This window comes from Ahaetulla prasina, chromosome 4, assembly GCF_028640845.1.
Source record: "Ahaetulla prasina isolate Xishuangbanna chromosome 4, ASM2864084v1, whole genome shotgun sequence".
Lineage (NCBI taxonomy): Eukaryota > Metazoa > Chordata > Lepidosauria > Squamata > Colubridae > Ahaetulla > Ahaetulla prasina.
Genome location: NC_080542.1, coordinates 29,549,020 through 29,576,882, shown reverse-complemented (window position 1 = coordinate 29,576,882; position 27,863 = coordinate 29,549,020). Strand labels below are relative to the sequence as shown.

At 36.1% G+C, this 27,863-nt stretch overlaps 1 pseudogene; it reads left to right on the top strand.

The window, feature by feature from the left end:
• Positions 1-1,892: 1,892 nt before the first annotated feature.
• On the top strand, positions 1,893-24,610 carry LOC131198124 (vomeronasal type-2 receptor 26-like; annotated as a pseudogene).
• Positions 24,611-27,863: the final 3,253 nt, after the last annotated feature.

Genomic DNA, 27,863 nt, shown 5'->3' with positions numbered 1-27,863 from the left:
TTCCCTACTGGTTCTGTGGGCGTGGCTTAACTGGTGGGCATGGCTTGTTGGTCATATTACTGGGTGGGCGTGGCCAATAACAATAAATAATAAAAATAATAAAGTATACAAAACAATAAGAGGTACCAAAAATCAACTTTCACACTTTACACACACACACAACACAACACAACACAACTGACTCACACACAATGTAAAAGTAGCTGCACTTCACCCAAAATGGCCCCTGCAACAAGCAGGAACCTCATACAGCCACAAAAAGCTCAAAAACCAACTTTCACACTTTATACACAAACAACACAACACAACTGATTCACAAACACAAAATGGCACATACTCCTTTGTGAGATTTTGTGTGTTTGTGTAGTTAGAGTGAAACACTGCAGAAACACATTAAATTTCAGAAAGTTGCATAAATATTTTATTTTATTATTTTATTTTATTTATATTTTTTAGATCAGGGATCTCCAACCTTAGTAACTTTAAGGTTTGTGGACTGCAATTCCCAGAGTTCCTCAGCCAGCAAACCAGTTGCTGACTGAGCAGATGGATTCTAGGCAGGCAGTTGCTAGCTGATGCATGGATTTCCCAGCCAGAATGGAGCAATTAATTAGGTAAGTGCCTTATTGCAGCCCAGAACTTCTTAAAAGGAGGTTTTCTATAAGCTCTTCGGCTGAAGAGCTTGTAGGAAACATGTTTTTTAAGGTTCTGCTGATGAGGAACTCAGCTAGGATTGACAGAGGAGCCTTTTAAAACTTTTTTTTCAAAAAAAAAGAGTTTAAAGGGTTCTGCTAATTTCAGCTAAGCCGCGGGATCCTCAAAGGCTTTTTTTTTTTAACTTTTAAAGGCATATTTTTGGCTGAAGAAAAACTGCTTTAAAAGTAAAAAAAAAAAAAACCTCTGCTGATGGTGCAGCTCAGCAGAGGCAGGGGGCAGGGCCAGGGATTTTTGCTACTGGTCCTCCGAACCACCAGCCACCATTGCTACCAGATCAGGCGAGCCGGTCCGAACTGGGAGTATTTCACCCCTGAAACAAGGGGTCATCTTGGATTCACAACTCCTGCTTAAAGAGTAGATGGCACCTGTGGCCAAAGGGAGGGAAGGGCTCCATATGGTGTGCCAGTTGCACTCTTTTTTTTAAAACGGGAGGCTCTTCAGATTACTACTCATGTTCTTAAGATTTCAAGGTTATCCTGTAAGCAGTCCTGAAATATTTAGTTAGTCTGCTATAGAAATAAAATAACACCAGCAATTGCTACTACTCTGTGAAGTCACCCTCAAGGTAAAAAAAAAGTATTTTTAATATGAAGGTGAAAGTTACAAGTTTGGTCTGGCTTTAAGATCAAGCACAGACTCATTTCTACGCCTCACTGTTCATCTCAAAAATATGTCCTTCAATATTTAATGATGATTATCTCTTTTCAGCCTTGTTGTTCCTTGAATTGCTAATTCTGTGTTCAGAATTGAGAAACATATCCTTAGTTCCACAGAAAAATGGAAAATTAAAGGTTGCATTTGTCTTCCCCCCTTCCTTTACAATTATCAAAAAGATTATTATTAACTTGGCTGCTTCTCAAAACTCTTATGAACAGTTCATGTTTACTCAATGAGCACTAATTGCTGATGGACAGTTTAAACCCTTCATATGTTTTGAAAAAACTTGATCTTAGACTTCATGACCAGGTAAGATTATTATAGAAGTGACGTATCAGAATGCTATTTTATTTTAAAGTTTAGAACGAAATGGAAGTTTTATGAGGAGCAGAGAGTATTTATTTCAGTCTTGGATACTCATAAGCATTACATCGAATAATAGAAAGCTTGTCAGCTAAGTCATGATGATATTGATTTTTCTCCTATTATTACCACATGTATCTAGTAATGCCCAACCAATGATATGCAGAATTCAAGACCCCATCCCAATTTTTCACAAATATTTTCAAGCAGGTGACTTCATCGTTGGTGGCATTACAACTTTTGTCTTTATAAGCAGAAATGTAGAAAACTTTGAGGAAGTTCCCAAGCATTTTGATGTTGGTGAACCACAGTAAGATATTATTATTTTCTTTACTGGTAGAATTGCATCAACTAGACAAAAATATTTTTAAAATTTATCCTGTGAGTCATAATTTATTCCAATATTGCACATATAAATTGTTTTCTAGTATGATTTGATTGCTTATTTGTACCCTATGACTATCATTAAATGTTGTAGCTTATGATTCTTGACTAATGTATCTTGTATTTTTATGTATACTGAGAGCATATGCACCAAAGACAAATTCCTTGTGTATCTAATCACACTTGGCCAATATAGAATTCTATTCTATTCTATTCTAAATTTTAAAATATAATTATAAAACTGAAATAATATTTTTCAATTTATATGTTTTATCATGCTTTCTTCAGAAAACCAATAATGTTCCTTTAGAGCAAAGGAAAAAATAAAAATAACTATTTAGTCCTTTGTTATTCTGAGATCCTATACTGTACAATATTGGGAATTAAAGTGTCAGCTTCTAAAACTGCTTCTCAAGGAAAAGAAAGTTGTATTTAACCATATGAACAATACTATTAAGTCAAAAACACAGTATACTTTGTCTCAATAAATAAAGCAGCAATAAACAGAGATGTCTCTGTATTAATACAATATGCTGAAACTTTTTGGAGTAGGGAAAAAAGAAATACATGTCTTCAGGATGATTTAATTAGTCAAAGGCTCATTCTATTTTTTAAATTTTATTTAAAAAGATTGGTTTTAGTAATAAATTAAATTCTTATGAGAAATTCTTATATTGTTGTTGTTGTAGTTATTATTATTATTATTATTATTATTATTATTATTATTATTATTATTATTATTATTATTATTATTATTATTATTATTATTATAGCTAAAATAATGAAAGCATTAATGCTACGTTTTGCTACTATTCTTAAAATAACATAACATAACATAACATAATAACAGAGTTGGAAGGGACCTTGGAGGTCTTCTAGTCCAACCGCCTGCCCAGGCAGGAAACCTTACACCATTTCAGACAAATCGTTATCCAACATTTTCTTAAAAATGTCCAGTGTTGGAGCATTCACAACTTCTGGAGGCAAGTTGTTCCATTTATTGATTGTTCTAACTGTCAGGAAATTTCTCCTTAGTTCTAAGTTGCTTCTCCTTGATTAGTTTCCACCCATTCTTCTTGTCCTGCCTTCAGGTGCTTTGGAGAATAGCTTGACTCCCACTTCTTCGTGGCAGCCCCTGAGATATTGGAACACTGCTATCATGTCTCCCCTAGCCTTCTTTTCATTAAACTAGACATATCGAGTTCCTGCAATCGTTCTTCATATGTTTTTAGTCTCCAGTCCCCTAATCATCTTTGTTGCTCTTCTCTGCACTCTTTCTAGAGTCTCAATATCTTTTTTACATCGTGGCGACCAAAACTGAATGCAGTATTCAAAGTGTGGCCTTACCAAGGCATTATAAAGTGGCACTAACACTTCACGTGATCTTGATTCTACCCCTCTGTCTATGCAGCCCAGAACTGTGTTAGCTTTTTTGGCAGCTGCTGCACACTGCTGGCTCATATCTAAATGGTTGTCCACTAGGACTCCAAGATCCCTCTCACAGTTACTACTATTGACCAAGGTACCACATATATGGTACCTGTGCATTTTGGTTTTTTTTGCCTAAATGTAGAACCTTACTTTTTTCACTTTTGAATTTCATTTTGTTAGTGCCCAATGTTCAAGTCTGTCAAGATCTTTCTATATCTTGAGCCTATCTTCTGGAGTGTTGGCTATTCCTGCCAGCTTGGTGTCATCTGCAAGTTTGATGAGTTCCCCATCTATCCCCTTGTCCAAGTTATTGATAAAGATGTTGAAGAGTACTGGGCCTAAAACAGATCCTTGGGGTACCCCACTGCATACTTCCCTCCATGTGGGTATAGTTCCATTGAGGACTACACGTTGAGTGTGGTTGGTCAGCCAGTTATGAATCCATCTGGTGGTGATGCTGTCTAACCCACATTTTTCTATTTTAAAATAGAAAATAGAAAAACTTTAAGTCTTGCTTAAAATTAAACTGACTTTGGCATATTTTGGGATTTGGGGATTTTTGAATTGCTTATTAAGTTAATAAAAAGACCTATAACTTTTATATAATGAAAATTGTTTAACAAGCACTTTTAAGAAATGCTAGCAATGATTCCACTGAAAACTGAATTAATCAATTAACATTTCTTATGGAACTCAATTATACTGCCATTTTTATTTTATTTTTTTATTTTTGTTTACTGATCTTTCTTTTTTTAAAAAAAAATTTATTTTACACAATCTGACAGACACACAACATATAATATATAAATATTTCCTATTTCTAAACAGTGTTTCATAGTAGTCTTCTCTTGCTTTTATACCTTTCACTGCTATTTTTAGATACAGAATTTCATTTGATGTAGAATCTAATTTCCATTGCAGAGTTCTGATCAAGTATTATCAGCATGTTTTGAGCTTGATATTTGCTGTGAAGAAGATCAATGAAGATCTCCACCTCTTACCTAACATCACCCTGGGCTTCAGAATATATGATACTTATGGTGGAGAGTACACATACCATGCCACAATGGAGGTTCTCTTCAATCAGAACCAATTCATTCCCAACTACAAATGTGGCATTCTGAACAACCTTGTATCAGTTGTTGGAACTTTTGATCCTGCAATTTCTTTTGATATGGAAGATATTTTAAGCATTTATAAGGTTCCACAGGTAAAATTTCTTAATGATAAGATCTTCACACTTTGCTCTGTATTTTCAGGTAGCAGGAATTGTAATGCATTAAGATATTTTAACTTCATATGAACGTATCTATAAAGTATATTTAAGAAAATGTATTTATTGAAGCATAAAGCAATGTGGATTAATTTTCAGAATTTGATATATTAGCTAAGTTTAAAAAATTAACCATTAATAAATACCCTAATGGGCAAAAGTTTAGATTTCTGTGGTCTTCCCATGTAAGGATATTATGATGATCAATAAATAATATAAACTTTCTTGATTTTATTTATTTATATTGCATTTCTTTATTAGATTTATATGTTGTCTTCCATTCAGATGTTGAAATGTCGTACAAGTGCTTTTCTTTTCCACAATTAACAGTTGTGGTAGGTTAGGCTGAGAGAGAGATTGAGGGATCTAAAGTTACACAGTGAGCTCTTTTAGCAGAGAGTGGGTATCCATAAGTTCTTCCCACATTTCATCTTCTCCATAACTACTTTATCACTCTCTCTCCCTCCCTCCCTCCCTCCCTCCCTCCCTCCCTCCCTCCCTCCCTTCCTCTTTTCTTTTCTTTTTCTTCCTTCCTTCTACCTATCCTTCCTTTCCTTATTACCATATATAGTATTCTATTATTTTTATTCTGTGTTGTATGTTGCTCAGAATCAGTTGGGATTGTGGAAGCTAAAATATTTGACAATATATAGCTAACTAGTTAAAGAATGAAGTAGTCAAAGCTACATTTTAAATGTCAAGGTCTTTATAAAAGCAGATTTTTTAATGGAGATAGTATACAAAAAATTATATTTCATTCTGATAGATGGCATTTCCTAAGAAAATATTCAATGATGCAATTAAAATTCTTCAATAAACTGAGAAAAGGCATTCTTAAATAGGAAGCATACTGTCTATAAAAAGAAAAGAGGGATCATAAGTGTACTTTATGTTGGTGTCAAACACAAGATTCATAACCACAGAATAGCTTATGCAAGGGAAGAATCTGAAATCATACACTGAGATATATTTCAGAACAAAGGTTGGATATATTTTTCATCGATTTTCATCATTTTTCATCTATCTGCAGAACAAGGACTTTACAAATGCTCTCTGGTTCACTTTCAATCACTTTCATAGACAAAATTATTCCTATTCATTTAGAATCAGCAGGAATATGTAGGTTAAGTAGAAAGAGAATGAAGTTAAGTAAATTAAGTAGAAAGAGGATGAAAAATCGTAGTCATATAACTCTACAGTTGGTACAACAGTCATATACTACCTTGTGTCATAAATATTTCATGCACATAAATATCGTGAGAGCATATTCTGAGACATTTTAGAATTCTACATTTGCAAACGATACATATTGCTTTTGTCAATCATTTTCCTGTTTTTTTTTCTATAGTTTCTATACGGCCCTCCTCCAAGCATGCATGGTAAAACTGAAATCCCCTTCTATTACCACATGGTTCCAGATGAAGACTTCCATTTCAGGGGGATTCTTCAGCTACTTCTGCACTTTAAGTGGACCTGGGTTGGGATACTTGTGAAAGGATATGGTGGAGCAAAATTTGAACAACTGATTTTTTCATGGTTACCTCTTCATGGTATATGTATTGCTTTCTTAGAGCAGCTCAGGACAATTTATTTCAATAATGTGGATGAGGGACTGAAATGGTTTGTGGAGACATTTCATCTTTTTACTAACAACAAAGCTAATGTTGTAATAATCAATGATAAGTATGTTTTACATTTGAGGTGGTTGTTATATCTACCTGAAATGGAAATGGTTTCTATACAGCCAAAAGGCAAGGTGTGGATCATTGCTTCCCAAATGACTCTTGCATCATACTTTTATCAGAAGAACTGGGACATCCAAGTCCTCCATGGTGCACTGTCCTTCGCAGCTTCTTCAAATGAAGTTGAAGGATTCCAGCATTTTCTCCAGGCAAGAAAGCATTTCTTATTCTCTCATCAAGATGGCTTCATAAAAGATATGTGGGAACAAGCATTTGGCTGTGAATTTCCAGACCAATCTGCAAACGTGGAAACTGAGGGTATCTGCACTGGGAAGGAGAAACTGGAGAGCCTTCCTGGGGCTTTTTTTGAAATGAGGATGTCCAGTCCCAGTTACAGCATATACAATGCAGTGTATGCTGCAGCACATGCTTTACATGCCATACAAGCGACTGAACAACTACATAAAAGAATGTTAAGTATCAGGAAACCTAATCTTCAGGATGTACAGCCATGGCAGGTAATTTTTTCAGGAGTCAAATATGTTGGAAATGAGATGTGAATTGCAAATCAGAAGGGTCAGCGAGGTGCAAATAGAAAGTTAGGAAATTCTTGTGTGTTTTCTCTTTATCCCTTTTTCTTGTGGGATTGCTAATCTTGCTTTGGTCTTCCTGCTTTGGTCTTCCAAACTTACCTGTTCTCTAACTCCCCTCTGATAGGCTGCAGCTACCTGAAGTTTAGCTTTTGCTTATGCTGCTTCTCCCTGTGATGGGCAAAGATAGCAAAAAAAAAGCCTCATCAGTACTTATGGATAAACATTTACAGTGCCCTTAGTACAATCTCAGAGTTAAATAGAAGAGATGATTAGGGGATGATGATTAGGGGACTGGAGGCTAGAACCTATGAAGAACGGTTGCAGGAACTGGGTATGTCTAGTTTAATAAAAAGAAGGAGTAGGGGAAACATGATAGCAGTGTTCCAATATCTTAGGGGCTGCCACAAAGAAGAGAAAGTCAGGCTGTTCTCCAAAGCACCTGAGGGTAGAACAAGAAGCAATGGGTGGAAACTGATCAAGGAAAGAAGCAACTTAGAACTAAGGAGAAATTTCCTGATGGTTAGAACAATTAATAAGTGTAACGACTTGCCTGCAGAAGTTGTGAATGCTCCAACACTGGAAATTTTTAAGAAAATGTTGGATAACCATCTGTCTGAGATGGTGTAGGGTTTCCTGCCTGGGCAGGGGGTTGGTCTAGAAGGCCTCCATGGTCCCTTCCAACTCTGTTTTTTTTTGTTTTTTTTTTATTGAAAGAATTTTAAAAAAACAAAAACATTTTCCCCCCTTTTTTCCCCCTCCCTCCCAAAAAAAAACAAAACACCCCCCTCCCTCCCCCACCCCCCGGCTTCCCGGGTCAATCACAAGGTAAAGTCCAATCCAAATAACCACATCCAAAGCTTTTCGTCTCCCAACCCCCTCCCCATTACATAAAATAACTTTCTAATTATTCAATCCATTTTTTCCATTCAATTAAATATCTTTCCTGCGTATTGTCTTTTAAAAACGCTGAGATTTTAGCCATCTCAGCCAAATTGCCCTATACATTGTAAGCCGCCCTGAGTCTTCGGAGAAGGGCGGGGTATAAATGTAAAAAAAAAATAAAAAAAAAATTAATAACTTTCAATATCCATTCTTCTATTGTAGGTATCTCTTCTTTCTTCCAGTATTGTCCAATCAACAGTCTTGCTGCTGTTATTAAGTTCAAAATCAATTTAGTCTCAATCCCTGTACAATCCATTATAATTCCCAAAAGGAAAAATTGTGGCAGGAACTTTATCTTCTTCTTCAATACATTTTGAATAATCCACCAAATTCTTATCCAAAAGACCTTAATTTTCTTGCAAGTCCACCAAATATGAAAATATGTAGCATCATCACAATCACACCTCCAACATTTCGCTTGGATATTAGGATACATACATGATAATTTTTTGGGATCTAAATGCCATCTATAAAACATCTTATAAAAATTTTCCCTTAAATTCTGTGCTTGTGTAAACTTAACATTTCTAACCCAGATTTTCTCCCATGTTTCCAACATTATTGGTTCCTGAATATTCTGTGCCCATTTTATCATACAATCCTTTACCAAATCCTTTTCCGAATCTATTTCAAGCAACACATTATACAATCTCTTTATATGCTCCTGGGTCTGATTTCTAATTTGCTTTATTAAATTTTCCTCCTTTGCATTATACCAATTTTTGATCTTCTTTCCATCTAGCACTTATTTGCCCATATTGAAACCAAGTATAATTCCTCCTTCTTCATTTAATACCTGTAATGATTTTAATTGCAATCTACCTCCTTCAGCATACAAAAGTTCTTTATATGTAATCATTTCCTGTTTCTGTTCTATATTTATATTCTCTATTGCATGTCTAGGGCTCGCCCATATAGGAATCTTGTAATCTAATTTATAGGAATATTTATTCCAGACCAAAAGAGCACTTCTCAACACATGATTCTTAAAAGCCCTATCCACTTTTTCCATAAAATAAGTACGCATGCCATCCATATAACAAGTCATAACCTTCTATATTCAAAATTCTTTCCTCTGTTAAGTTAAACCAGTCACTTATTACTGAAAGGGTTACTGCTTCATAATATAGTTTAAAGTTAGGCATTCTTAAACCACCTCTTTCCCGTGAATCCTGTATTATTTTCATTTTAACCTCGCCTTTTACCCTGCCATATAAATTTATTAATCCCACTCTGCCAATCTTCCAAATTTTTATCCTTTTTAATTATAGGTATCATCTGGAACAGAAACAAAAATCTAGGTAACACATTCATTTTAATAGCCGCAATCCTTCCCAATAGGGATAACTGCAATTTCTTCCAGCCACTCATATCATTCTGAACTTTTTGCCATAGCAAGTCATAATTATTCTTATAAAGTTTCTTGTTCGATGAGCTAATATAGACCCCTAAATATTTAACCTTTTTTACTACCTCAAATCCTGTCATTTCCTCTAGTTTTTGTTTCTGTTGTATAGACATATTTTTAATTATCACTTTTGTTTTATTCTGATTTATTTTAAATCCTGATACCTTTCCATATTTATCAATTACTTCCAACAAAATCTACTTGAATTTATAGGATTCGTTAACGTAACCACTACATCATCTGCAAAAGCTCTAACTTTGTACTCATATTGTCTAATCTTAATTCCTCTATTTTCATTAATTCTCGTATTTTATCTAATAATGGTTCCAGAGTCAAAACAAACAATAATGGTGATAAGGGACATCCCTGTCTTGTTCCTTTCGCAATCTTAATAACTTCTGTCAAACTACCATTTACTATAATCTGTGCTGTTTGCCCTCCATAAATCGCTTTAATTATTCTAATAAAACAGTCTCCAAATTGCATTTTCTATTAATTTAAATAAAAATCCCAATGCAATCGATCAAAGGCTTTCTCTGCATCCAAAAAATAAGTGCCGCTGAAGTATTCTTCTTTCCAAATATTCCAATATATTAATAATCTGTCTAACATTATTCCTCATCTGCCTCCCTTTTATAAAACCAGATTGATCAGTATGAATTCTTTGTTGTAAAACTAACATTAATCTATTTGCTATTATTTTTACAAAATCTTATAATCATTATTTAAAAGTGAAATCGGCCTATAGTTACCAGGTTTAGAGCAGTCTTGCTCCTCTTTCGTATCAGTGAAATAAAAGATGTTTTCCATGACGGGGTATTCCCACTCCTAATTGTATCTGATTAAATAATTCTTTAAGTGGGCCTAATATTTCATCCTGTGTTTTTATAATAAGTTGCTGTAAGACCATCTGTACCAGGGTTTTCCCATTTTAATTGTTTAATTGCCTCCACTATTTCTCCAGTAGCTATCGGCCGGTTCAGCTCCTCCTCTGTTCTAATGTTAGAATATTCACCTTATAATCTTTCAAATAATCATAAATGTCCCTATCCAATATTTTGTCTTTTGCATATAGTGCAGTATAAAATTCTGAGAATGCCTTTTAATTTTATCCTGTTGGTATATCTCTTTACCTTTATATTCTATTTTTTGTATGACACGTGCTTTCTGTTTCTTCCTTAAATTATATGCCAACCATCTCCCAGGTTTATTTGCATTACAAAAGGTATTATGTTTAGCATATTGTATATTCGTTGCCACCTGGTCTGCCATTAACATATTAAATTGACTCTGTAATATTTTTATAGCCTCTTTAAGTTTATGATCTTGTGGGTTTTGAGTTAATAACTGTTGCTTCCTTTGAATTTCTTCTTCCAAATATCTCGCTGCCTTTGTTTATTATTCCTTTGCCTGTTGTCCAAATAAATCAATATCCTCTAATAAACACTTTGCTCGCTTCCCACACAGTTCCTATAGGTGTCCCTTTGTACATATTAAAATCAAAAAATTCTTTTAACTGTTTCTTACAATAAGTTACATTATCCTCATATCTAAACAGATTTTCATTCAACCTCCATGTTCTACCACCTTTTTTCCCTTGTAATAATTCCATCCATACTGGGCTATGGTCAGTTAAACACCTCGGAAATATCTTCGCTTTCTTCACTCTAGAAAGCAAGTCATTACAAATTAAAATAAAATCAATGCGTGAAAAGATTGATGCCTATCAGAAAAAAGTAAAATCTCTCTCATCTGGATTCCGTAACCTCCATATATCTCTAAACTCAAAGTCTTCCATCATTTCAAAAAAGGATTTTGGTAATTTTGCATGTATAGGTATCTTCTTGGAGGAGGTTCTCTTATCCCTTCTTGTATCAATTACTCCATTCCAGTCTCCTAATAAAATAAACGAACTATAATCCCAGAGGGTCAACCTCTCATGTAACATTTTGTAAAACTTTTCTTGTTGCTGATTAGGTGCATAAATACCTATCAACAAAGTCTTTTTTGCATCTATCACCAGTTCAATAGCAATAAATCTTCCTTGAATATCTGCCTCAATTAGCTTAGCTGGTAAATCCTTCCTGATATATACAACAATTCCATGCTTCTTTTCCAAAGCTGATGCAACAAAATGGTTACCCAATTTTGAATTAATTAAATATTTTTGGTCTGATAATTTTATATGTGTCTCTTGCAAACAAATCACATCATTTTTAAATTGTTTCAAGTAGTGAAATATTTTCCTTCTTTTCTGAGCTGAATTCAAGCCATTAACATTCCATGACAAGCACCTGAGGGTAGAACAAGAAGCAATGGGTGGAAACTGATCAAGGAAAGAAGCAACTTAGAACTAAGGAGAAATTTCCTGATGGTTAGAACAATTAATAAGTGTAACGACTTGCCTGCAGAAGTTGTGAATGCTCCAACACTGGAAATTTTTAAGAAAATGTTGGATAACCATCTGTCTGAGATGGTGTAGGGTTTCCTGCCTGGGCAGGGGGTTGGTCTAGAAGGCCTCCATGGTCCCTTCCAACTCTGTTGTTGTTAAGTAGATTACTAGGGATTACTATGTAGGAAAAGTCCCAAGACTTCCTTTTGATTCTCTTATAGAGGCCAAGTATCCAGTGCTGCTCAGTCACCTAATAAACTGCAAATTAGATAAATGGCTGCTACATATCTATCCACTCTGCTCCACTCTACTGTCTTTCTTTGGTTACTAATAATAGCCTGATACTCTACCTTCCTCCCCATTTAGTGAGATGTAATTACAGACATCCTAATTATGGGTAGCTACCATCTCTGCAAAAATTCCCAGCCCCTGGTTTGAAAGGCAACTGCTTGACATCCAAATCCACAACAATACATGAGCACACAATAGATACAAACTTAAGGTAAACCACACCAAACTCGATTGCAGAAAATATGACTTCAGCCACAGAGTGGTCAATGCCTGGAATGCACTACCTGACTGTGGTTTCATCCCCAAACCCCAAAATTTTAACCTTAGACTGGCTACTGTTGACCTCATCCCATTCCTAAGAGGTCTGTAAGGGGCGTGTATAAGAGCACCAGTGTGCCTACCTTCCCTGTCCTAATGTTCCTTTTAATTGTATTCATTTTATGTATTCAATTTATAGTTATACTTATATATATTATCTAATACGTACTCAACAAATAAATAAATAAAATAAATAAAAAATAAAGTCATCCTTTGGACATTTGGTTTGCATTTGCAAGAGATCTCTGTTTTACTGACTTCCTTACCATGATATCACATTGATCCAGGAAACATGAACTGCGGATGAACTGCTACTTAATGAATTCCATTTATTTCTCATAGCACTGAAGAGTAAAAAGAGTAAAAAGCAGACTGGGGTCTTGGTCTCCACTATTCTGTATGCCACAACAATACCCCCATTCAGATCATATGTCATAACTATGTTAATCAATTCAGTCACTATTTTCTGTTAGTAATAAATGTTTATATGTCCCCAATAAAGCAGAAACCCCAGATCAGATGATTATGGAATGAACTGGAAACTTATGCTGCTGTCCTTATACTATTCCAATATATTTGTATTCCAACATATTTGTACTTCTGTGAGGGGACTTCAATGCCACATTGGACTACAGTGACCACACCCTCTATACACAACACAGATGTCCCCTTCCCAACACCAAGGTTGAAGAATTCCTCTTCACTTATTCTTCAAAAGATCAGCAATCAATACTTTGCTCAAATAGTCATTTGGCTCAAATAGTCATTTGGCTAAACCTCCATATATTAAATGATGTCCTTGCAAGTGACCACCCAGCTGAATTCAACTGTACTTCTGGCTCCAGAATGACCGCTATGACAGCTATATATAATAGCCTCTAGGGACCTATTCTCTTGTGCCAAGAGAATTTTTGCTTACAGGGACAGCAATCACTTCCCAATCCAGCTCTAGTTAAAATACTCTATTCAAAATAAACATACCAAGGAACATTACCAACCAGTTTGCTCTGACATCTGCTGTGTCTCCTGGTGCCCTCTTGGAGAATTATAACTTCCTACTCAAGAGCTCCACCAGCATGTAACTATAATAACAGTGCATCCTTGAGGCAATAATAGTATAACTACAAGCTTTGGTTTGACAAGTCCTTTCTTAATGTGTAAATTGTTTTGAGCTATAATTCTGTATCTTAACTATGATAACTCTTTCTGTTTTTTCTTTTCGCAAATATATTGAATTATTTCTCAATTCAGCTTCACTTCTTTCTGAAAAGAATTGCATTTAATAACAGCATTGGGAATGAAATTTCTTTCCATGAGAATGGAGAATTTGTTACAGGACTGGATATTGAGAACTGGGTCACATTCCCCAATCAATCAATTCATCGAGTGAAAGTTGGGAAGCTGGATCCTTGGGCTGCTAAGGACCAAATGTTCACCATTCGTGAGGAAGACATCACTTGGCCCAGCACTTTCAATCAAGTGAGTTTTGAATATAGGTGGTTTTCTTTGAATGATTAAATGATATATGTAATCCTCGCTTACAAACCATAATTGAAACTGGCAACTTTATTGTGAAGAGAATAAAGTGAAACATCACTTGATTTCACTGACTTACAGCATCAGATCCAGCTGCCATCATTAGCAAATCACTTTTGGTCATTAAGCAGGATGTTGCATGGCCACAACATGAGACTTCCTGCTATATTTCCTTATTAACTTTACTTGTCAGAAGCCAGCTTGAAGTCACAAGTGCTGACTATATGACCCTGCAGACACTGCAACAGCCACAAACTTAGCCATAAATCTATTTTTTCAGCAACAATGTAACTTTAATCAGGCACTGAAAAAGTGGTCAGTAAATAAGGATTATCTGTATCTGAATGATATCTCTATATCTTAGAACAGAGAAAGGAAAAAAAAGACTTATTATTTCACTTGAAATGGATAGTGCCAGATAATGGGCTGAGCTACCATTACTTGTCCCACCTTCTGCTAACCTAGCAGTTTGAAAACATGTAAAAAATGCAAGTAGAAAAATAGGGACCACCTTTTGTGGGAAGGTAACAGCGTTCTGTGCTCCTTCACCATTTAGTCATGCCGGCCACCTGACCACAGAGACATCTTTGAATATTTCTGGCTTTGAAACAGAGATGAGCACTGCCCCCTAGAGTCGAGAATGACTAGCACATATGTGCAAGGGGAACCTTTACCTTAGAACTGGGAAGAATTATAAACAGTATAAGAACTGCACATTTCTTAAAACCAGTAGTATCTAACCCATTACACAAATTATTATTGAGTTTCAATGCATATGTTGCAGTAAAATTTAAAAGTATTGGAGATGTAAAGTATTTATTCATACATTATTCTAATACATTCATTATTCATACATGATTCCAAATAATGTATGGATAATAAATGTCTTATTATTCCCAATTTTTTATTTTTTATTTTGCTCATGGTTCTTTCCGAGCCTAATTTATTTCTGTGAATCAACCCAGAGTCATTTTAGCTGACAGATATTTATTACAAATAGTAATAATGTTCAATATTTATGGTGTTGAAATTAGAAACAGAGAATGACATGACAATTGGTTGTGCATCTGGCAATTACTTTTTATTTATTTATTTATAATTACATTTCTATACCGCACCATCTCCTGGAGGACTCAGGGCGGCTTACAGCCAAAATTAAAATACCCACACCAATACAATATAAATATAATAAATAACAATATTTAAAAACAATTAAAAACAAATATTTACTGGCCAAATTACTAAAACGGTCAAAGACCAATTAAAACCCATTAAAATTTCGCTAAAATATGTCTTAGGCTAGTCCCACTCGGTGAAATAATAAGGTCTTCAGTTCACGTTTGAAGGCCCGGAGGTCGGGGAGTTGGCGTAATCCTGGAGGAAGCTCGTTCCATAGGGCTGGTGCCGTCACAGAGAAGGCCCTCCCCTTGGGGGCCGCCAACCTACATTGTTTGGTCAATGGCACCCTGAGGAGGCCCGCTCTGTGGGAGCGCACAGGTCGTTGGGAGGCAATCGGTGGCAGAAGGCAGTCTCGCAAATACCTAAACCATGGAGCACTTTAAAGGTGGTAACCAGCACCTTGAATTGCACCCGGAAGGCTACCAGCAGCCAGTGCAGGCCGCGCAGGATGGGTATTATATGGGAACAACGCATATAACACCCATCCTGGTCATTACATCTGGGTGCTCACCTCATAAGCTTACTCTGGTGCCCTAGAGATATGCATTGATTCCAGTGTGGCCATGTAGTCCATGCTGAGATCCACTGCTTTAATGGGAAGGGTAACTTTATATATATATGTATTAGTACATTGTACCTGATTGAAGTTTATATAGAATGACAAATTATTCTGTAACTTTTTAAAAACTTATTATATTTTACTTCTGAACTTACGCATACATGGTTGAGTGCAAAGATATGTATTGAAGTACTGTATTAAGCTTAAAGGAGGAGATTTGATATAATCCAATCCCTAAAGTAAATTCATAATTAATAATCAATTCCAACTTTGTTGCAGCTAATCAGATCTTGTGGCTGCAAGGCTCTTTATATATTTTATTATTCTGGTATTTTATCTAGCATTTTTAGAATAATTATTGTATTTCTTATTGAAATTTCACTCTGAAATTCCATTCTGTTTATCAAGAAGGTAGGTGGTGGACTGGAATTACATGAGACAGAGCATTTGCTAAACAACTATCAACTATCAAAATATTATATTTGAAATAATTTGAATTTGAAATAATAGATTCTGTATACAGAAGAAAAAAAATATTTTCTTCCCTTTTTTGCACTCAGTCTCTCTTGAAAAGCTTGTCTCAGCAATAGCTCCTGATGAAGGAGCAGCAGTGGCTTCAGTGGCTTCAGAGGAGAATGAAGCTAAAGCATTTTCTTGGATTACGTTATGTGTTGAGAGATGGGATAGAGAATAATTTTGAGTATAAAATTGTGGCCTGGGAATGTTTATGATTTAGGTTGCTTAAAATACAAATTATAAAGTGCAAATTATACAGTAGAGATAAAGTTGTATGTATGTACTGTAGGTATGTATTAAAATAAAAAAAATCCTTTCTCAACATTATGGATGGCATATGTCTTCATCAAATTTAGGTTCTCTACCAGTGGCCTGAGAGTTTGAGTTTCTACACAGTATTTTAGCTTCTTTTTCCTTTATACTCTTTTGGATAGAGAGCTCTGATATTTTTCCTGGGATCTATTGGACCCACTGACTCAAGATTTCCTCTTTCCAGTTAATGTAAAATCTCTTAGTGTTGGACTTGTATAGAAACCTCCATATAAGTCCATTGTGAAAAACTTCTAGGTCACATGTAAAAGTAAATACACCCTCTTTGAGTTCTATGATTTTATATATCAAGACATAGTAAAAAATCATCTGGTCCTTAACAGTTCTTAAAAGTATGGTAGATAAATAAAACCTCAAATGAATAACAACACATAACATATTATACCATGTCATCATTTATTTTACAAAATAAAGTCAAAATGTAGAAGACATGTGTGAGAAAGTAACTATACCTTATGATTCAAAAGCATGTGGAACCACCTTTAGAAGCAATAACTTGAAGTAATTGTTTTCTATATGATTTTATCTGTCTCTGTCATCATTGTGGAGGAATTTTGGCTCCATTTTTCTTTACAACATTGGTTTAGTTCATTGAGATTTGTAGGCATTTCTTTATGCACAGCTCACTCAAGGTCCTACCACAGCATTTCAATCAGATCAAAGTCTAGACTGAGCCATTGCAACATGTTGATTCTTTTCTTTTTCAGCCATTCTATTATAGATTTGCTAGTGTACTTGGGATCATTATCCTGTTTCATGACCCAACGTTGGCCAAGCTTTATCTGTTGGACAGATGGCATCACATTAGAATACTTTGATATACAGAAAAATTGTGGTTGATTCAATGACTTGCAAGGTGCCCAGGGCTTGTGGATGTGTCATGGTTGATTCACTATGCAGCCTGCTCACAAACAGACAACAATAATGGGAGGGGGGAAGGGAAGGCATTTGAATGTGTGGGTGGTTTGGGAGGGAAACTCTGGAATGCAAGTGAGACAGTTCTACCCAAAGGTCGTCAATTCTGAGAATGTCCAAGGTAGACAGGTCATTCTCAAAACAACTCAGTGCAACCGATTAGTGGACAAAAGAAATCCAGGGAGGGAAAGGAAAACTTTTCTTATGCTTTTCATGCATGAAATGTTAGAACTTCTGTACCCATATGGCTTTTCAGTAAAGTATATTCTTGGAAATTAAAAAAAATGTTTCAGGAGTTTCTTTTGCTAACTAACATATTGGGACAGTTGACAGGATGCAAAACAAGCCCAATTCACCACCCTTCTGATCTACTGATTAATATGAGATATTGTGCAGATATTTGTTTTTCGACAGACATGGCACAATGGTTTATGTCCAAATATCTCCACTGTGAGAGATTACATGTCCAGAAAGAGGACTTCAATTAAACTAAGTATCATATAATTAAATTCAGCACTGAGACATGCTTTGAGCCTAAAATATTTATGTAATCGGTAAAATAAAACTAAGAATGAAGATTTTTTTTGATGCTGCTGATGCTGATTGATGCTCCTGATGATGATAAAGAAAAAGAAGCAAAGATGGAATTAGCTTTCATTAATTGCCAAATATTAAAATGTCACCAAGTACCTGAGTGAATGCTAACATTTTACTTTTTATTTCACTTATTGGATAGATGCTACCCACTTCAATGTGTACTGAGAGCTGTCTCCCTGGATATTTTAAAAGAAAGCAAGAGGGAAAGCCATTTTGCTGTTATGAGTGTCATCGATGTCCCAAAGAGAAAATGTCCACCCAGAGAGGCAAGAAGCTTCATGAATCAAGTTCTGTTATGATTCCACAGGAAGCTGAGCTGTAGCTGTTGTAGTTGAATTTTCACATCTCTTAGAATATTGTGCTCTCCCCAAAAGAAGGATTCCTTTTCCAATTGAAAAACCTCAAATAAACAATTAAGAATTTAAAATTGGCTGTTGTTTAACAACAACAACAAAAAATCAAGCAAATAATATAATTGATTAAAATAATATAATAATATTAATAATAATAACAACAGAATTGGAAGGGACCTTGGAGGTCTTCTAGTCCAACCCCCTGCCCAGTCAGGAAACCCTACACCACTTCAGACAAATCGTTATCCAACATTTTCTTAAAAAATTCCAGTGTTGGAGCATTTACAACTTCTGCAGGCAAGTTTTTCCACTTATTAATTGTTCTAACTGTCAGGAAATTTCTCCTTAATGTTCTTTCTGCACCAACTCAGTAAGCTCAAACTGCCCAAGGAGCTGCTGATCCAATTCTACAGAGGAATTATTGAGTCTGTCATTTGCACCTCTATAACTGTCTGGTTCGGTTCTGCAACCCAACAAGAAAACACAGACGTCAGAGGATAATTAGAACTGCAGAAAAAATAATTGCTACCAACTTGCCTTCCATTGAGGACCTGTATACTGCACGAATCAAGAAGAGGGCCGTGAAAATATTTGCAGATCCCTCGCATCCTGGACATAAACTGTTTCAACTCCTACCCTCAAAACGATGCTATAGAGCACTGCACACCAGAACAACTAGACACAAGAACAGTTTTTTCTCGAAGGCCATCACTCTGCTAAACAAATAATTCCCTCAACACTGTCAGACTATTTACTGAATCTGCACTACTATTAATCGTTTCATAGTTCCCATCACCAATCTCTTTCCACTTATGATTGTATGACTATAACTTGTTGCTGGCAATCCTTATGATTTATATTGATATATTGATCATCAATTGTGTTGTAAATGTTGTACCTTGATGAACGTATCTTTTCTTTTATGTACACTGAGAGCATATGCACCAAGACAAATTCCTTGTGTGTCCAATCACACTTGGCCAATAAAATTCTATTCTATTCTATTCTATTCTATTCTATTCTATTCTATTCTATTCTATTCTATTCTATTCTATTCTATTCTTAGTTCTAAGTTGCATCTCTCCTTGATTAGTTTCCACCCATTGCTTCTTGTTCTACCCTCAGGTGCTTTGGAGAATAGTTTGACTCCCTCTTCTTTGTGGCAACCCCTGAGATATTGGAACACTGCTATCATGTCTCCCCTAGTCCTTCTTTTCATTAAATTAGGCATACCGAGTTCTTGCAACTGTTGTTCATATGTTTTAGCTCCAGTCCCCTAATCATCTTTGTTGCTCTTCTCTGCACTCTTTCTAGAGTTTCAACATCTTTTTTACATTGTGGCAACCAAAACTGAATGCAATATTCCAAGTGTGGCCTTACCAAGGCATTATAAAGTGGTATTAACAATTCACGTGATCTTGATCCTATCCCTCTGTTTATGCAGCCCAGAACTGTGTTGGTTTTTTTGGCAGCTGCTGCACACTGCTGGCTCATATCTAAATGGTTGTCCACTAGGACTCCAAGATCCCTCTCACAGTTACTACTATTGAGCAAGGTACCACATATATGGTACCTGTGCATTTCGGGGGGTTTTTGCCTAAATGTAGAACCTTACTTTTTTCACTGTTGAATTTCATTTTGTTAGATAGCGCCCAATGTTCTAGTCTGTCAAGATCCTTCTTTTTTTTTTTTTTTTTTACATTTATATCCCGCCCTTCTCCGAAGATTCAGGGCGGCTTACAGTGTATAAGGCAATAGTCTCATTCTATTTGTATATTTTTACAAAGTCAACTTATTGCCCCCCCAACAATCTGGGTCCTTATCTTGAACCTATCTTCTGGAGTGTTGGCTATTCCTGCCAGCTTGGTGTCATCTGCAAATTTGATGAGTTCTCCATCTATCCTCTCGTACAAGTCATTGATGAAGATGTTGAAGAATACTGGGCCTAAAACAGAGCCTTGGAGTACTCCACTGCATACTTCCTTCCATGTGGATGTGGTTCCATTGAGGACTACCCGTTGAGTGCGGTTGGTCAGCCAGTTATGAATCCATCTGGTGGTGGTGCTGTCTAACTCACATTTTTCTACTTTATCTAGTAGAAGGTTATGGTCTACTTTATCAAATGCTTTACTGAAGTCCAAGTAAATTATATCAACAGCATTCCTCTGGTCCACTAATTTTGTCATTTTGTCAAAGAATGCAATAAGATTAGTCTGGCATGATCTGTTTTTGACAAGCCCATGTTGGCTTTTGGTTATTACTTTGTTTGCTTCTAAGTGTTCGGTGATTCGTTGTTTGATTATCTTTTCCAAAATCTTCCCTGGTATTGAGGTTAGGCTGAGAGGTCTGTAGTTTCCTGGATCTGTTTTGTTTTTTCCTTTTTTGAAGATGGGAACTACATCAGCTCTTTTCCAGTCCTCTGGCAGCTCCCCTGTGCTCCAGGATCTTTGAAAGATATAGTTCAGTGGTTCTGAGATTTCGTCTGCCAGTTCCTTCAGAACCTTGAGGTGTAATCCATCTGGTCCTGGTGATTTGAACTCGTCGAGGGTAGACAGATGTTCACTTACCTTTCCCCCCCCCATTTTAACTTGTGTTCCTAATCTGTTTTTTGTGGTGCTGTTCTTGATAGATTGGATTGTTTTTCCTTTTGTGTAAAGACAGATGCAAAAAATGAGTTAAGTAGATCTGCTTTCTCCCTGTTGCTTGCCACCTTCTTGCCACTTTCTCCCAGCAATGGGCCAATTGTTTCCTTGACTTTTTTCTTGTTTCTAACATGTTGGAAGAAGCTTTTTTTGTTATTTTTTACTTCATTGTTAGCCTTAGCTTTCCTCACTTTATCTTTACAAGCTCGGGCTATTTGCTGATATTCTGCCTTAGTTATTTGTCCCTCTTTCCACTTTTTATACTTGTCCTTTTTGTCTTTCAATTTGTCAGACAGTTCTTTATTCATCCATGCTGGTTTCTTTTGAGATCTATTATTTTTCTTCTCCATTGGTATTGTGCTAGGCTGCGCTTTTATAATCTCACTTTTCAAAATCTCCCAAGCTTCCTGAGTTGGTTTCCCCTTGAGGATTCTCATCCATGGAATCCTTCTCAAGCTCTCTCTGAGTTTATTGAAATTAGCTCTCTTAAAGTCCAAGACTCTAGTTTGACTTTGTTCTACTACTTGTATTTGCATAATGTTGAATGCCAATATTGTGTGATTACTTGCCCCAAATTTCCTATAGCTTCAACATCTTCTATCATTTCATCTCTGTTAGTGAGAATTAAATCTGCTCCCCTTGTTCCCTTCTCTACTTTTTGGGAAACAAAGTTGTCTGCTAGGTTTGTTAGGAACCTGTTGGATTTTCCACTTGGTGCAGAGTTTGTCTCCCAGTTGATGTCAGGGTAGTTAAAATCCCACATTACTAATGTGATGTGCTTCCTACATACCTTAGTTAGCTGACTAGCAAAAAGTTCCTCTACTTTCTCTGTTTGGTTGGGTGGCCTATTAAAAGTTCAAATATTAAAAGTTCAAATTTCTTGTGCCAAAGAATAGATGAAAAACTGTTGATAAGTGCATTCCCTAGAAAACACAGTGCAACTCTTAAACCAGAGAAATATAGATAAATGCACAAAACTGAACAGTAAGTAATTAAAAATACTAAATAGAAACCATTAAAACCCAAACACTAAAAAGTCAGATTAACAATGTCAGTGCCAATCTTGCTATTAAGAAAAGCAATTAGTGGACCAGAGGAATATAGTCGATATAATTTACTTGGACTTCAGTAAAGCATTTGATAAAGTAGACCATAACCTACTACTAGATAAAGTACAAAAATGTGGGTTGGACAGCATCACCACCAGATGGATTTGTAACTGGCTGATAAACCACATTCAACGTGTAGTCCTCAATGGAACTACAGCCACATGGAGGGAAGTATACAGTGGAGTACCCCAAGGCTCTGTTTTAGGCCCAGTACTCTTCAACATCTTCATCAATGGCTTAGATGAGGGGATAGATGGGGAACTCATCAAATTTGCATATGACACCAAGCTGGCAGGAATAACCAATACTCCAGAAGATAGGTTCAAGTTACAGAAAGATCTTGACAGACTTGAACATTGGGCGCTATCTAACAGAATGAAATTCAACAGTGAAAAAAGTAAGGTTCTGCATTTAGGCTAGAAAAACAAAATGCACAAGTACAGTATATGTGGTACCTTGCTCAACAGTAGTAACTGTGAGAGGGATCTTGGAGTCCTAGTGGACAACCATTTAGATATGAGCCAGCAGTGTGCAGCAGCTGCCAAAAAAGCCAGCACAGTTCTGGGCTGCATAAACAGAAGGATAGAATCAAGATCATGTGGAGTGTTAATACCACTTTATAATGCCTTGGTAAGGCCACACTTGGAATACTCATTCAGTTTTGGTCGTCACGATGTAAAAAAAGATTTTGAGATTCTAGAAAGAATGCAGAGAAGACCAACAAAGAAGATTAGGGGACTGGAGGCAAAAACATATGAAGGATGGTTGCAGGAACTGGGGATGTTTATTATTTATTTATTTATTTATTTATTTATTATTTTATTTTATTTTCTTTATATACACCCTTCTCCCAAAGGACTCAGGGTGGTTTACAGCCAAATAAAAACAAATATCATAAAAATTAAGAAGCATTTTAAGAAGCTAATTCGATCAGGCCAAAACAGACTAAAACTATAGTAAAACCCCCATTACAACTACATTAAGCTAGCCCTGTGTGATAAAACAAGAAGTTTAGTTTAATGAAAAGAAGGACTAAGGGAGACATGATAGCAACGTTCCAATGTCTAAGGGGTTGCCACAAAGAAGATAGAGTCAAACTATTCTCCAAAGTACCTGAGGGTAGAAGAAGTAGCAATGGGTGAAAACTAATCAAGGAGAGAAGCAACTTAGAACTAAGGAGAAATTTCCTGACAGTTGGAACAATTAATCAGTGGAACAACTTGCCTCCAGAAGTTGTGAATGCTCCAACATGGGAAATTTTTAAAAAGATGTTGGAAGTGATGTAGGGTTTCCTACCTGGGCAGGTGGTTGGACTAGAAGACCTACAAAGTCCCTTCCAACTCTCTTATATTATTCTGTTATTCTATTCTGAATCAAAGACCTGTGACATAATAATATTCATAGAATAATTTCAGAATTCAAATAGAAATTTGAAAATACACATGCATGCATGTATATATATTTAATACATATATATTTAAATTTAACTTTCAGATATGGATGACTGTTCCAAATGCCCAGATGGTCAATATCCAAATAAGGATCAAGATTTATGTCTTCCCAAAAGAGTATCATTCTTATCGTATGAGGAACCAGTGGGAATCAGTCTAGTGATTCTGGCACTTTTCTTTTCTGCCTGCACAATTCTGGTTCTGGCAACATTTCTGAAATATCATCAAACTCCCATCGTCAAGGCCAATAACCGAAATCTCACCTATGTTCTACTTATCTCCATTCTACTCTGTTTCCTTTGCTCACTGCAGTTCCTCATTGCACCAGGCAATATAATATGTCTCCTCCGACAAATTAGCTTTGGCATCATCTTCTCAGTGGCTGTGTCTTCTGTGCTGGCAAAAACCATCACTGTGGTTCTGGCTTTCATGGCCACCAAGCCAGGATCCAGGATGAGGAACTGGGTGGGAAGAGGTCTGGCCACATCCATTGTTCTTACCTGTTCCCTGATTCAAGTTGGCACCTGTACAGTATGGCTAATCACATTTCCTCCTTTTCCTGACGTTGACAAACATTCAGAAATAGAGGAAATCATATTGCAATGCAGTGAAGGCTCATCTACCATGTTCTACTGTGTCCTGGGCTACATGGGCTTTTTGGCAACTGCAAGTTTCACAGTAGCGTTTTTCTCCAGGAATCTCCCCAGCAGTTTCAATGAGGCCAAATGTCTCACCTTCAGCATGCTGATCTTCTGCAGTGTGTGGATCTCTTTTGTTCCATCCTATCTGAGCACCAAAGGCAAATACATGGTGGCTGTGGAAGTTTTCTCCATTTTGGCCTCCAGTGCAGGATTGCTTGTCTGCATATATTTCCCCAAATGTTACATAATTATTTGTAAACCACAGCTAAACAATCGGGAGCAACTCATTAAGAGAAAAAGTTGAAAAAATATGAACCAAACTTTCCTATAATCATTTCTCTATTTAGAAGCATTTGTTTAAAGCTCTAGTAAATTCATCAGTAAATTTGAAGACATGAAAATGGTTGGGTGAGTTTTCATTGTAGGAGTAAAAGCCAGTCAAATTATCCCTCATTTAACTAAAAATCTGGGATATTAAGAGGCCATGATTCTTTTTAAGTTTGCAAATTGGAATTTGAGGACCTATTGATTTGATTCATGCTACTGAAATAATTAAGATTTAATTTGAAAACACACACACACACAGAGAAACACAAGCTAACAAACTTTCCAAATATTTTCATAGGAAAGTATGAAAATGCCTAGCTCTACATCATTTTTGGAATGATGGGATTTTTTTAAAAAAGAAAAAAGTGTAGTAACAGGTTAATATTAGAACTTCAACACTAAAAAACATATCTGAAGTATTAACCAGTTATTCTATGAATGATAGATAAGACATCACTAATATCACCTGAAATGAACTGTCATTGTATTCAATAAATGTATCGCCCTTCTAATCCCAAATTTAATTTTAATTATAAATGTTTTGGTGAGTTTTCTGTTCAGGAGCAAAGCCTTGTAAAGTTAGTCTTCATTTATTAAAATGGAAAAAGTGACCTACTAAGAGATGATGAGTCTATTTAAGGTTCCAATCTGGAATTTGAGAAAAAAATTATTCTAGTTATTTTTTTTAAAAAAATAATTGATTTATTCTTTTTTTTATTGAAAAAGTTTTACAATTTTTTTCCTTTCCCCCCCTCCCCCCTTTCCCCCCTTCCCCCTCCCTTCACACACCCCCCGACTTCCCAGAACAAACACAAGGTATAGTAAAAATAAAACAAACATATACTAAAAAATTTTCCTTCCTAACTAAATTATAATCCTACAATTCTCATCAATTCCTAACCTCCCACAAAACAATCAAAAATAATGCATCCTAATCATTCAAAGGCAGTCTGATAACTCTTAGTCTGATATCTCTTTTAAATATATCCAATCCATTTTTTCCATTCATGTAGAAACATGTAAGCATCAAGTCTCTCAGTGGCATCCTCATTCTTTGGGATATCCTTCCATGAGAATTAGGAGTCCCTAAACCTGGGTCTTCCAGAAAGCTGAATGACTTTTTCTATAAGCCTTGAGATGGTATGAAATTAGAATAGAATAGAATAGAATAGAATAGAATTTTTTATTGGCCAAGTGTGATTGGACACACAAGGAATTTATCTTGGTGCATATGCTCTCAGTGTACATAAAAGAAAAGATACGTTCATCAAGGTACAACATTTACAACATAATTGATGATCAATATATCAATATAAATCATAAGGATTGCCAGCAACAAAGTTAAAGTCATACAGTCATAAGTGGAAAGAGATTGGTGATGGGAATGATGAGAAGATTAATAGTAGTGCAGATTTAGTAAATAGTTTGACAGTGTTGAGGTAATTAATTGTTTAGCAGAGTGATGGCCTTCGGGAAAAACCTGTTCTTGTGTCTAGTTGTTCTGGTGTGCAGTGCTCTATAGTGTCGTTTTGAAGATAGGAGTTGAAACAGTTTATGTCCTGTATGTGAGGGATCTGTAAATATTTTCACGGCCCTCTTCTTGATTTGTGCAATATACAGGTCCTCAATGGAAGGCAGGTTGGTAGCAATTATTTTTTCTGCAGTTCTAATTATCCTCTGAAGTCTGTGTCTTTCTTGTTGGGTTGCAGAACCGAACCAAACAATTATAGAGGTGCAAATGACAGACTCAATAATTCCTCTGTAGAACTGAATCAGCAGTTCCTTGGGCAGTTTGAGCTTACTGAGTTGGCGCAGAAAGAACATTCTTTGTTGTCCTTTTTTGATGATGTTTTTGAGGTTAGCTGTCCATTTTAGATCTTGCAATATGATAGAACCTAGAAATTTAAAGGTTTCTACTGTTGATACTGTGTTGTCTAGTATTGTGAGAGGTGGAAGTATGGAAGGGTTTCTCCTAAAGTCTACCATCATTTCTATGGTTTTGAGCGTGTTCAGTTCCAGATTGTTTTGGTTGCACCACAAGGTTAGTCATTCGAGCTCTCGTCTATATGCGAATTCGTCATTGTCTCGAATGAAACCAATCACTGTTGTGTCATCTGCAAACTTCAGTAGCTTGACAGATGGATCGTTGGAGATGCAGTCATTTGTATACAGAGGGAAGAGAAGTGGGGAGAGCACACAGCCCTGGGGGGGCCCTGTGCTAATTGTACAGGTATTTGATGTTTAGAGCTCTCTGAAGTTCTGAAGTCAGATCATTCAGCTTTCTGGAAGGCCCAACCTTAAGGAACTGTTTAATTTCATGGAAGGGTATCATCCCAAATGATGAGGCTGTTGATGTTTAACAGCAGATAGAAAGCACTGTGAGACCCTGCATAGCAGTGCTGAGAGTCCTATATTTAGGGCTGAATCCCAATTGAAAGGGGTACAGATAATTCATCCTGGAATTAGAGCATAATCACCTTCTAAACAACCTTCCCAGAATGGGAGTGTTGAAGATAGAATAGCAACCCAGTAATGTATTCCTAAGGAGGGGCATAGCATAATATCAATATAATATTCTCTTCACTTTTCAATCCTATCTAGACAAGGGAGACTGTTGAGATCCTGTTCCAATGTCTGGAAGCTCTATGACTGGCGAGGAACAAATCCCAACTCAAGGCTAATGAGGCTCTGACTCATGACTGTGGACATTGGGCAGCCCTCTCCTCTACATCTGAGGACTTTTGATCCATAATCTTGGGTTAGACTGCATTTCTCAATTCAAGATTGATGCACAAACTGCGAGTCCTCTTGGATTCACAAGTATTGGTCACGGAGCAGGTGGTAACTATGATTGGGGATGGGAGTTGTGTATACCATCTGTTGTGCCAATTGCATCCTTTCTTGAATTGAGAGACCTTTCTCTTGGACACTCATGGCCCTAAGGTGTTGAAACAGTCCTGTGAGATAAAGAATAGAATAGAATAGAATAGAATAGAATAGAATAGAATAGAATAGAATAGAATAGAATAGAATAGAATAGAATAGAATAGGTTATTGGCCAAGTGTGATTGGAACACAAGGAATTTGCCTTTGCTGCATATGCTCTCAGTGTACATAAAAGGGAAAAAAGAAAAAAAATACATTAATCAAGAATCATAAGATACAAGACTTAGTGATAGTCATATGTTACTAATAAGCAATCAAATCATACTAAGAAACAACAGAACAATAAAAATAATAAAAATACAAGGAACATG